Source organism: Mastomys coucha, unplaced genomic scaffold (genome assembly GCF_008632895.1).
Source record: "Mastomys coucha isolate ucsf_1 unplaced genomic scaffold, UCSF_Mcou_1 pScaffold18, whole genome shotgun sequence".
In the NCBI taxonomy this organism is placed as follows: Eukaryota; Metazoa; Chordata; class Mammalia; order Rodentia; family Muridae; genus Mastomys; species Mastomys coucha.
In genome coordinates this window covers 52,342,401-52,355,615 of record NW_022196900.1, presented here as the reverse complement: position 1 = coordinate 52,355,615, position 13,215 = coordinate 52,342,401, and the positions used below count along the sequence as shown (strand labels likewise).

At 33.9% G+C, this 13,215-nt stretch overlaps 1 non-coding gene across 1 annotated transcript; it reads left to right on the top strand.

The window, feature by feature from the left end:
• Window positions 1–1,963: 1,963 nt before the first annotated feature.
• LOC116097243 lies at window positions 1,964–2,067 on the top strand. Its single transcript, XR_004121293.1, has one exon. It is a non-coding gene; the product is annotated as a U6 spliceosomal RNA (small nuclear RNA).
• The last annotated feature ends 11,148 nt before the right edge of the window (window positions 2,068–13,215 follow it).

Sequence of the window (13,215 nt, the reverse complement as noted above, 5' to 3'; positions counted from 1 at the left end):
ATGCTGCCAGAACAATCAGACCCCTCCATGTACAGTCCTTGGTTGGTGGTTGAGACCCTGGGAGCTCTGAGAGTACTAGTTAGTTCATATTGTTGTTCATCCTAAGGGGCTGTAAACCCCTCAGCTCCATTGGTCCTTTCTCTAACTCCTTCACTGGAGACCCTGTACTCAGTTCAATGGATGGCTGTGAGCCTCTACATCTGTATTAGTCAGGTACTGTGAGAGCCTCTCAGGAGATAGCTATATTTAGGCTGGCTTGCCCTTCCTTCAGTCTCTACTCCATAGTTAATCTCTGCAACTTCTTCCATGGGTATTTGGTTCCCCCTTTTAAGAAGGAATGCAATGTCCACCTTTTAGTCTTCCTTCTTCTTGAGTTCCTTGTGGTTTGTGGGTTGTTCTTCCTATATTCCAAACTTCTGGGCTAATAACCACTTATCAGAGAGTGCATACCGTGTTTGTTCTTTTGTGATTGGGTTACCTCACTCAGGCATACTTTTTATCTGCATAATATTGCTTAAAATGTATGCATGAGAGAGAATGTGACAAAGAGGCAGAGAGAACTGGAGAGAGACAGAGAGACATAGATATAGATAGACAGACATACCAAAGGTAAGATTGGCTTGTGCTATATAAATATACATGTTCATAATTTGTTTAATAATTTTATGTACTTTTCTAAAATTTTATTCTCAAATTTATTCACCTTTCATGCTGTGTACTATTTAATTACCAACATCATCAACTTAATCAATAAATTTAAATTGATTCTAAACTTAATAATTAAAGGAAGTGAACTGATTCTTAAAATATATTTTCAGTGATGATAATAATAATCCTTTACATCTCTAAATTCTTGCTATTTCATGTCTATTTTCACATTCTTCATATTGTTTTAATTCTTTTAATTTTTATTGCTGTGGTTTGAGAAAAATCTATATGAGACATCTATTCACAGTAGTAGAATAAGCAAATTGGGCAAGTACTCTTGAAAGATGAACAAATGCTCCTGTTTTTCTATTAAAATTTATCTAAACAGATTAATTTGGAAAAGAACCTATTGCTTTCATTCTTAGTTATTTAAAAATTATTAATTATTCATTTATTCACATCCCAAATATTGCCTTTCATCCTCCATCTCAGGGTTCTTTTCCTATTCCCTCTCCCCCTTTGTTTCTGAGAGGGTGCTCTCCAGTCATTCTGCTTCTCTGGGGTATCAAGTCTCTAAAGGAGTAGGGACATCCACTTCCACTGATGCCAGACAAGGCAGTCCTCTACTACATATGTATCAGGAGCCTCAGACCCAGACCAGCCTATGTATGCTCTTTGGTTGGTGGCTTAGACTGTAGGATCTCTCAGGGATTACTATTACTTGACACTGTTGGTCTTCCTATTGGGTCCCCATCCCCTTCAGTTCCTTCAATCCTTCCCCTGCTCTCCCCTAGAGTTTCCTTACCTATGTCCAGTGCTAACATGGCTCTGAGTATCTGCATCTTTGTAAGTCAGCTACTGGTAGAGCCTCTCAGAGGACAGCCATGCAAGGCTCCTGTCTTCAAGGACAATATAACATCAGTAAGAGTGTCATAGACTTTCACCAATTATATGGAAAATAAAGCTGTAGATAAGTAGAAGATGTTTCTGTCATTACAGAAACGATGAGTAGAAATGAACTGTTGCAACTGTTATTTAAGAGTTCTGGCACAGTGATTCCCTTGTATTTGTTCTGTAAGGCTTGTGGCACAGTGATCTCCTTGGCATTCTAATACAAGAACATTATGGCATTAATGTTAAATAATGTTAAAATAATTTAGGATGGCTGAAGGGTGGAGTTGGAGCTGCAATAGGCTGGAGAATGGTGGTAGATCTGGTAATAATTGGAGAAGTGGGTGGGAAATATGATCAAAAATACATTGAAGGTCCCATATATTTAATTACAATAATTAAAAAATATATCTTCATTATTTGTGCCTGTTTTGTCAAGAAATATTCTAAAATTTAAATAATACAGAGAAGATTAGCCTGACTCTGTACAATGGTGACCTGAAAATTCATGCAGCATTTCATATTTTCAGTCAGCCTATAAAGATGAATATATAGTTTAGTGAAAATCCCCCATTTGTGTTGACAATACTCCCTCTCAGTGTCTAGATAATCTTTCAAGGAAATTCAATACAAAGCATGAGAATTCAGCCTTTAAGTTGTTGGCCAGAATTGTACAAGAGTTTACCATTTCATTGCTGTCTATTTCTACTGCCTTTCATTGTCCCCCAGGGGTGAAATGTAAGTCTCTATTAGTGAAAACGCAATCAAATCAAACACCTGGATCAGAGGCCCCTGAGCTAGAAATGACCTGAAAGTCTTCTCCCTAAAGAGCCACTTTCATGGTACCTGAAGGTACCATGCAAACTTCCAAAGGGGGAATGAAACCAGGTGTCCTGCTAGCTATGATGCCTATGAACCACAACAATGACTGGCATAGAACAATCATGGTAAGGGTTTTGCCCTATACCTTTGAGATTACCAACAGCTCTCTAATAAACTTATGTCCTATTAAGGAAAAGGGAAATCATGCCTGATAGTTGTAGTGGTAGTGAAGTCATTGATCTTGGAGTAGAACCCACAAATATTACTTTACTAAACTAATATAATACTAAATTCTACATTTAGTATTGAATCCTAAGTAGGAAACTTCTCTTTCCCATAGACAAAAATACCGAATTCAGTACAGAATACCACATCCAATAAAAATAAGTAGTTGTGAAGCTCAGTCCCAGGGGATACATCTACAATTTAACTCCATAGTTAAGACTCAGAGAACATTGCAGAAAATTTGAAAGCGCTAGAGGACTAGACAGTATTCAGTTAAATTGTGTTTTCTAGGAATGATAGAAGACAAACACATAAAGTCTCACCATATGACTGCTTAAGTATGAGCTGAGCAAGGATATTAAAATCATACATGATATGGGGTAGAAGACTGAAAGTTTACCAGGCCTCAAATCTTGGCAAATAATTACAGAGAAATAGGAAATGTCAAGAACCAGAGAGTACTTCACTTGCTTTTTTTTTAAACAACAAATGGTCAGTCATGAAAATATACAAACAAGAAACATACAGACTAAGCAGCTTATATCAATATAATCACATATATAATATATGAATAAATATACATATATGTACATATATACATATAAACATTTGATACACACACATATGTATGTTAAAATTGTATGCCAACTAAGATATACATAAAATTCACACTTCCTTGTGATGTTTCAGAAAAAATAATGGCATATCATATATAGAACTAGAGATCTGACAGGGCTACAGAATCTAAGAGTTTCATGTGAAAATAGCACTTAAACACAGATTGATAAATTATAATTTTATTTTTCTTTTTACTTTTTATATGTATTGTTTCTTTGGCTAAATGTCTGAATGTGCATCAAGCATGTGCTTAGTGTCCCTTGAAGACAGAAAATAGCCTTAGATTCCCTGGATCTGGCATTACAGATGGCGAAGGCATTACAAATTTCAACCCAATAGTCTGGTAGAGTATAGTATATGTTCTTATTACTAAAACATTACTCTAGACACTGTTAAATTAGATTTCAAATGTCAATTTTCCTTCATAATATCAAGTTTAATAAATACTTTGCACTATTCACAGAGGTGTAGTTAACATCAGAAAAAATCAAGTAATTTTTTTGTATCTATACCTATACCTATGTGTCTGTGTATGTGTTTGTGTATTTATGTATGTATGCATGTATGTATGTATGTATGTATATGTAAAGTAACAGTCTAATTTTTGGTATCACTTTTCTTCTTTGGAAAACATGGTATTCCAGTGAGTACCATGAGACTTGTGAAGTGATATAGAATTAGAAAACATAACTAACTTAATTTTATGGATGCTCTAAACAGGAAAGAACCAAACAAAGATTTGTGTATAATATGCATTCACTCCCAGTCTCAGAACTTGTTCTCAAACTAAGATGAACTAGTAAATGCAGGTGCTTAACATAGGAAAAATATCACCACATCTCATGACAAAGTGTCCTGAGACAATATATCTTAATTGACACATTTGTCTACTCTCATTCATTTCTGGTTCCTTGAGCTGAAGATGAATATAACAATAGCTAAAATTACCTAAATACAGTCTTTCAAGTAACTTCTGATAAGACCATTCATAACAACAAGGAAAAGAAAACAAATCAGAAGTAACAAAGACTAAAAAAAACAAATGAAACACAGAAATGCAAAAACAGAGCAAGATTCTAAGTTCACAGCATTCATGGTTTATATATTTTGTAATTTTTCACATATTAAAATGGTAGAGTAATGTAAATATGAAGTGAATCTCTTTAAAATTCAGACTGAGACATAATCAGCTATAGACTTAAAAGATAACTTAACAATATCAAACACAGTGTAAAAGTGTTTCATTTCAAAGAATAAAATCATAACATTTGGTCAATTAACAAGATACTTCAGAGATAATCTGTTCTCAATTTATATGATCCTTAATAAAATGATATATACATACTATCATCATTTTAACAAAAATCAAGGTAATGTATATTTAATATCTTATTAAATAATTAAATGTAAATTAAATACAAAACAAAAGGCATAATCAGCAAAATTAACTATTTTTTCTATAAATTGAAAAGTTAATGATTGAGCTTGAAAACTATAACCTGGGACTTGACTTCAGGAATAATAGAAGAAATTCTGGCTTAAACAATAAGAAAATTTAAGGAGATCAAGTGGATACAAATTGGAAAGTAAGAAGTTAAGGAATCATGATTTGCAGATGATATGGTAGTATACAAATTCTACTAGTAACACCTAGAGCTGATATACACCTTCAGCTATATGGTTGGATATAGATTAATTCAAAAATAAAATGTAACCCTTCTATAGAGAAATAACAAATGGATTGAGAGAGAATTCAGGGAAATAGCACCCTTTACAATAGCTATGAAGAAAATAAAATATCTTGGGGGTAACATTACCCAATTAAGTAGAAGACTTGTATATCAAAAGCTTCAGATATGTAAAGAAAGAAATTGACAAAGATATCAGAAAATGAAAAAATATCCCATATTCTTTGATCAGTAGAATTAACATATGAAAAATAGTCATTTTTATCAAAAGCATTCTTCAGAATCAATGCTATACCTATCAAAATTGACATAGTATTCTTTATAGATCTTTAAATGTCAATAGTCAGTTTCATAAGGAAAATTTAAAAAAAAAAAACAGGATTGCTAAAACTAAAAGTACACTCAACAATAAAAGAGTTTCTGGAAGTATCACTATCTCTGACTTGAAGCTATACTATAGAGTCACAGTAATAAAAATCCACATGGTATTGGCATAAAAATAGACATGTTGATTACTGGAATTGAACCAAAGGCCCAGATATATATATATACATATATATATATATATATATCCACACACTTATGGACACCTGTTTTTTATATTAAATGAGAAATACACACTGGAAAAGTAAAATATCTTTAACAATTTATGGTTGTCTAACTGGATGTCTATATTTAGAAGGATATAAATATATCTACATTTATCACCCTGTACAAAACTCACATCCAAATTTATCAAAGACCTCAACATAAAACCAGATACAGAGAACCTGATCGGAAAGAAATTGGGGAATAGCCTTGAAAACATTGGCACAGGTGACAACCTTCTAGGCAGAACACTAAAAGCACAGGCACTAAGGTCAACCATTAATAACTAGGACCACAAGAAAGTGAAAGTCTTCTGTAAGGTAAAGGATGATCAACAGGACAAAATGGCAGTGTTCAGAATGGGAAATCATTTTCATCACTTCCACATCTAACAAAAAGCTAAATGTATGTATGTGAATATATGTCTACATACATATGCATATATATATACATATATATATTCAAATTTATTCATTGTATATTCTCTTTTTTGTTTTTTTATTGGTCATTTTATTTATTTACATTTCAAATGTTATCTCCCTCTCCAGTTTTCCCTCTGCAAAGCCCCTAACCCATACCCCCACCCCCTGTTTCTATGAGCATATTCCCTGTACCCTAAAGGAATCTCAAAGGGCCAAGAAACACTTAAAATTTTTTCAATATTCTTAACCATCAGGAAAATATAAATTTAATAAAATTTGAGATTACATCTTACACTTGTCAGAATAGCTAAGACCAAATGACAGCTCATGCTGATAAAGAGGTGGAGCAAGCAGAAGACTGCTCTATTATTACTGAGAATGCAAACTCACATAGGTTCTATTAAAACAATATGGCGGTTCCGTAGAAAACTGGATCTATCTACCACTAGATCCAGCCATATAACCCTTGGGCACATTCGCAAATGATACTCCATCTTACCACAAAGACACTTATTCAACTATGTTCATAGTGGCTTTAGTCAAAATAGCCAGGAACTACAAGCAACCTAGATGCCCTTCAACTGAAGAATGAATGAAGAAAATGTGATATATTTACACAATGGAGTCTGTCTCAGGTGTTAGAAAAAAATGAAATCATGAAATTTGAAGACAAATGGATGGAACTAACAAAAATCATACTGAACAAGGTAGCCTAAACCCAGAAAGATAGCATGATATGTATTTACATGTAAGTGGATATTAGCTGTTATGTAAAGGATAATCACATTACAATCAATAGGCACAGAGACATTAGATAAGGAGGAAGTCTAGTGAGAGGACACATGTATCTCTTAGGAGGGTAAATAGAACAGATTTTGTGAGTGGACTCTTGGCAGGTAGGATGGGGAACAGGAGGGATCAGGTAGGGAAAAGAACAACAATTCAAGAGAATATTGCGAAGCACAATGGGAATAGGTGTCCATTCAGGGGCAATGTGGAAACAGTGCAGTGGAAACTTTCTGGATTCTGTTAGAGTGATTCTAGCATGTAATCTTAAAAATGGAGGATATGGAGCCTGAACTAGTTATCTTCTGTAATAAAACTAGGATCCCAGTGTTGGGACTGGGACACCAATTCTGCCAAAAAAACTCACACCCTGTCGTGTCTGCAAGATGTGCTAGCACAATGATGGCTCAGACCTGGTGGGAGTGGCCAACTAATGACTGGTTTAACTTGAAGCCCATTCCATGAAGGGAACTCATGCCTGGCATTGCATTGTTAGCCAGGATCCAGACCTATGTTAGAACCAAATGTGGTTGACAACAAATAAACAAGCAAGTAAGCAAACAAACAAATGTCAATGAAATGATTCCAAATGACTCTTAGGATTGGTGCCTAGCCCAACTGTCATCAGAGAGGTTTCCTCCAGCAGCTGATTGGAGCTGATGCAGAGACCCACAGCCAAATATTAGGCAGAGCTCAGGAACCCCACAGAAGATGGGGAGAAAAGAATGGTAGAACCAGAGGGATAAAGAACACTAGGAATACAGGGCTCACAGAGTCAACTAAGCAGGCTTCATAAGGATTCACAGCAATCATTGAGCCTGCATGGGTCTGTGCTAGGCCTTGTGCACACATGGTATGGTTATATATCTAGGCCTTTTTGTTGGACTCCTAATAATGGGAGTGGTGGTGTCCTGACTCTTTTGCCTGCTCAAGAGAATCTGTTCCTCCAACTGGGTTGCATGGACATGAGGGTTTATGGCTAGTCATATATTATCTTGTTATGCATTACCTGGTTAATATCACCGGAAGGCCTGTTCTTTTCTGACTGGGAACAGAGGAACAATGAATCTTGGGAAGAGGGGAAGTTGGGGGAACTGGGAAGATGAAAGGGAGTTAAGGCTAAGATCAGAATGTGTTATATAGAGTAGAATAAAAATAAAGGGGAAAAACAATGAAAAAACCTTTTTCATTTTTAAAAGAGAGGGGGGAAAGAATTTTGTGTGCAAATGAATACAGTGAAATACATAGGGTCAGGGGGATCTAGGGAATTTATTAACTCAAAATATAGATATTCATTAAAATATCTACAATATTTTAAAAAATCTATTTAAATATACTGAATGTTTCCATGACAAGTAGAAATAGAAACACACAGTCTTTCTCTAGATCAAATATAGATACAGGCCAGGCGTGGTAGCACATGTGTGTAGTCCCAGTAGCATGGGAGGCTGGGGTGGAATAGTGCATGAGTTCAAGGCCAACATCCTGGGTGTCAGATATAGATACAACTACTAATTTAATACACCTTCAGTATTTGAATACTTTTAAAGGTTTTTTTTTGACAATGATGCTAAAAGATAAGTCTTAAAGATTATGTGGGAATATCACAAATGAGAGTAGTCAATGAAATTTTAGAATAAAAGAGAATTGAGAATACAGTTACTACAGATTTTAACATGGATACAGAAATTAGCACAATCAGATACACTATCCTTGATAGTAACAGAAAAACAAAGCACATCAGAAATAATGAAAGTCAGACTTTGGGTAATATGAAATAACAGATTAAAAACAAAAACCATAGGAGAAAAATCTCTCCCAATATCTTCCATATGCACACATAGAATTATCATATGAAAAGTGAAATCACCTGTTTCTGATAATTACAAACACAAACAAGAGGTTATCTGAATATTTTGAAACACAACTTGGGATTAGATACTATGCTTGACCTTAGTCAAAAATGCAGAACACTGACACATTTTGAAGTTAGAAGAAAAATTTCAAAATAATAACAAAAAATATCAAGTCAGAAATGATGAGGGAATTAGAAAGCAATACAATTGAATTTCAGGCCAAAAATTGAAGAACTTAACAGAAAAGAAGTAATAGCAATAATAATAATTGTTTATCACGTATTGTTAGAGGTATTTATCACACAAGAGCAACACTACATTTTTTACAATGTTAGATTGTCCTGCTTTTTAGCTGTCATAGAAAATGTTTATACTAGTCTGCATTGAAAAGCTTTATGCATAACTAACTATGCAGCATGCTCTACTGCATATGTGAGCCACTGTTCACCTAAAAATTCTCATGTGGAGTATGTCTATATCAAGATTTAACATTTTAAATGTCTTTTCAACAAGGTTTAGAATTATATAAGCTTTTAAATGCTAATGGAGTTTCATTCCACAGCATGGCATTGTTAAGCAAACATGATCTCTGAGGTATATTTGTATCTCCTTACGCATCCTTTAAAAATTTAAAATAAATATAACAAAAATGGTATTTTTCATTTTATATATTTGGGAGTGAAACACTAAATAATTACAAAACTTTAGAAAATTAAGTTAGAGCATTTTATCAAAACATCCTAATAACTCAGTCAGGCTTGTTTGCACATACCCACAATCCCAACACTTGGGGAGTTTGACCCAGAATGACCAAGGATAGAAATCGGCCCAAACTACATTATATAACCATGTAACAAATACTCTTATCTCTCCAAATGTTAATAAACAATAAAAGCCCAAGAGCAAAATTATAAAATACCTTTAAAGAGATATTATCAATGGATTTAAATATTGCTCACATTAGAAGTAATTTAAAAACTGTAACAAAGTAATCTAGTCATTTTCCCTGAAATCTGTATTATAGGCCAGCTTGCTTACTTAGATATTCATTCCATTGTTAGACTTTGCTTACGAATATCCCAGTGCTTATTATTATACAAGTATCATAAGACTATGACTCATACCAACTCTTAAAAGACAGCTTTGGTATGTACTTTTTAAACATATGCCAGGCTCTTTTATAAAAGGCTGTTATATTTAGAAATAAGTGTTTCTTAAATACATACACAAGTGCTTAACACACACATGTGCACACACAAACACGCAGTCAGGCACATACACAAATATCATGTTTTTTAAATATTTTAGATATATAATAATCAAAAGCTATAAGAAGTTTACTTGAATATTAAGTGAGAATTAGAGTAGCATTTTCTATTTATTGATACAATGATATTTATTAAGTTTTCAGAACAATATCATTAATCTATGTATGCTAATATTTAAATATCTCATGCTGTTAAGTACAATGGAATCAAATTGAAATATATATTGTCTTACACTTTTATAAAAACAGTGACTGTTCAATAATTCTGTAATCAATAAATCATTACTACACATCCTTGTGCACTTGAATAGACATGTCTTCATAAAAGGTATAAGAACAGTCAGTGAGCACATTAATGGTTGTCAACATCATTAGTCATTAGGAAATGCAAATCAAGATCACAGTAAGATAACACTTAGAACCACTAGGATGGCTATTATGAAAACAACTCGTAATAAACAAGTCTTGGCTAGAACACAGAGCAATTATAACCTCATGCATTACAGGTGAGAATAGGAGATGGAGCAGTCACTTTGAAAGAGAGGCAGTCCTGCTGAAGTTAAATGTGGAGTTAACAGTTTCTCTTTCAGTAGACAGGATCCTGTATGGTTTTCTAAATACACTCCCCCTAATCTCTAAAGTCTGTGTATTTATTATGTTGTAAGACAAATAGGACAGGTTAGATTGCATTGAGGGGTTTGAGGTTATTGCTTTTTTTTTTTTTCTGGGAACTTAAATGGTGAGACAAAGAAACAAAACAGCAGAGTCTTAAGTATGTTTCTTCCCTAGCTGTGAAGACTTATGGTTGTGTGAATTTCCTATTTATTTCTGCATCATCATTGCTACCAAAGAAATTACTCTTGTCAGGGACCTGGGCACACAGTTCATCCTATAGCAACAGGTATGGATCAACAAAAGCTGAGCATGAATTTCTACCAGTATACTTGAACTACCTATAGTTTTTCATGATTGAATATATGACAAATGAAAATGATAGCACATGGGAAGATTGAATGAATGAAAAACATTAGAAAAGATGAGAAAAGGGAATACATATTTATCAATTTTCTTTTCTTCTTTGAGCCAATAGAAGCCATTCTCCACCATCCCTAAAAATTCTGCCTCCACATTTTTTATCTTATGATTTTAAAAATATAAATGATATTGAATATAAAAGCAGGGTAGTATTTATATGAAAGCATACATGAAGAACTAAACTGCAAAAGGATGGAGTGTTAAGTAGAATATGATGAGTGTCAAGCTTCACAAAACATGAAATGAGAAAATGAGTGTTGGAGGTCGTAGAGAAACCTCACTGGTTTCTCTGAGGTTGTTAAGACTTGTTTTAAAATACATTTTATTTTTACTATTAAGAATCATATTATCATACTTCTAAATATAAAGTCTGTATAAGTCACACATATAGAGGGAGATGCCCTAAGTTAATAACATTTTCTGTTACTGGTAAATTATCTACCCTTACATAAATGCTTAAATCTTCCTTTGTCTTTTGATAAATAGAAATGACTTTGCACAAACCAGTTAGGTGAAGGAGAAGGTAAAATGAAAGAATTCCATGTTGTTTTCTGCCTGTTAAAACATCTAATAAATTACTGATTTTTCTTATAAGAATATAATCTTTAATATTAGACTGCATGAACATTATTTTTCTAATTATGATCAAAATATATACAGACATTTATTGATCACTTATTACAACCTAAAAGATTTAAGTTTTAATATAATTGTAAGATTCATTGATTGGCTAACTGTTACATTGTTTTTTGCTAGGACATTGAATTATTAAATTCTTTTCCTACATGTTATTTTTATTATGCTCAGGGAAAAACATGATAAAAGGTTGTTCTTTGCCTCTTCCATTAGTAATTATGATTTATTATATTTTATTGTCTTTTCTTGTAGTTTTTTGAAACTATGTATAAAATTTCCTTACATATAAAACAACAATAAAAAGGCAGTTTGAAAGTATACATGGTTATATGAGTATGTGCAGTACTTAGCTTTTAGGTAGTTTTCAAAAGCATCTTTGTCCTTGACTGAAAATCTTATGATGTTAATGATAGTTGATTAATAGGAAGTAAATAGTTTTTAGTGTTTAAGTTATTGTTCAGAGAGTACAAGATACTCACCACAAAATAAAAGCTTCTGCTGTTTTCCTTGTTTACCTCCCAAAAGTTGAAGGCAAGTCATTTTTTTTTTTTGATGATACAGTACACATCTGTTCAAGCTAGGTCCTGGTAAAATGAGACTCAGACTCAAACTATATTTATGGATACATTGGCCATATAGCTAGACTCTTCTCTGACTAGAATCATAACTTAAGATAACCCATGTATTTTAATCTACATTTTGCTACATGGCTGGTTACCTGTATGTCTGACTCCACGTATCTTTGATGGGAAGATCTTGTTCCTGACATTTAGTGCCAATATAACCATATTGCCTCTTATTCAAGACTTTACTAAACTTTAATTCTATGCCCTGTGACAAACACCATTTGTAAAAATGTAGTCATAATCTTTTATAAACATTGCCTGTCCATTAGAAGAAAAAAAAATGGCCAATGAACCAAGGCAGAAAATAGGACGTGGGACACTGGCAGGAAGAGAAAAAAGGATTCTGTGAAATATCAAGAGTATAAAAGAGAGACATGGAGAAAAGAGCAGGGTTCAGACTAAGGAAGAAATGAATCATAGTGTCTAGACATAAACCATGAGGTAGAAGCACTCAGGAAGATGCTGAGGGAGATGCAAAGGAGAGGCAAAAGAAGAAGCATGCCTGGACTGAAGGAGAGGTAACTAATCAAACAATAGACCTAAAATAGTTTAAAGGGTTAAGTGAAAGTTATGAGCTAATCAGAAAATGAGCCAAAGCTTATGTCCTAGGTATTTATAAATATATACATAGTATTAGAGTCATCATTCTGGGAACTGGGACCAGAAAGGAAAAACAGTTTATTAATTTATTTTAAAACTCTTCAAAGTTTGGAATACAGGAAGAACAACCCACAAACCACAAGGAACTCAAGAAGAAGGAAGACCAAAAGGTGGACATTTCATTCCTTCTTAAAAGGGGGAACCAAATACCCAAGGAAGGAGTTGCAGAGATTAACTATGGAGCAGAGACTGAAGCAAGGGCAAGCCAGCCTAAATATAGCTATCTCCTGAGAGGCTCTGACACTACCTGTATACTACTAATACAGATGTAGAGGCTCACAGACATCTATTGAACTGAGTACAGGGTCCCCAGTGAAGGAGTTAGAGAAAGGACCAATGGAGCTGAGGGGGTTGCAGCCCCTAGGACAAACAACAATATGAACTAACTAGTACCCTCAGAGCTCCCAGGGTTTCAACCACCATCCAAGGACTGCACATGGAGGGGTC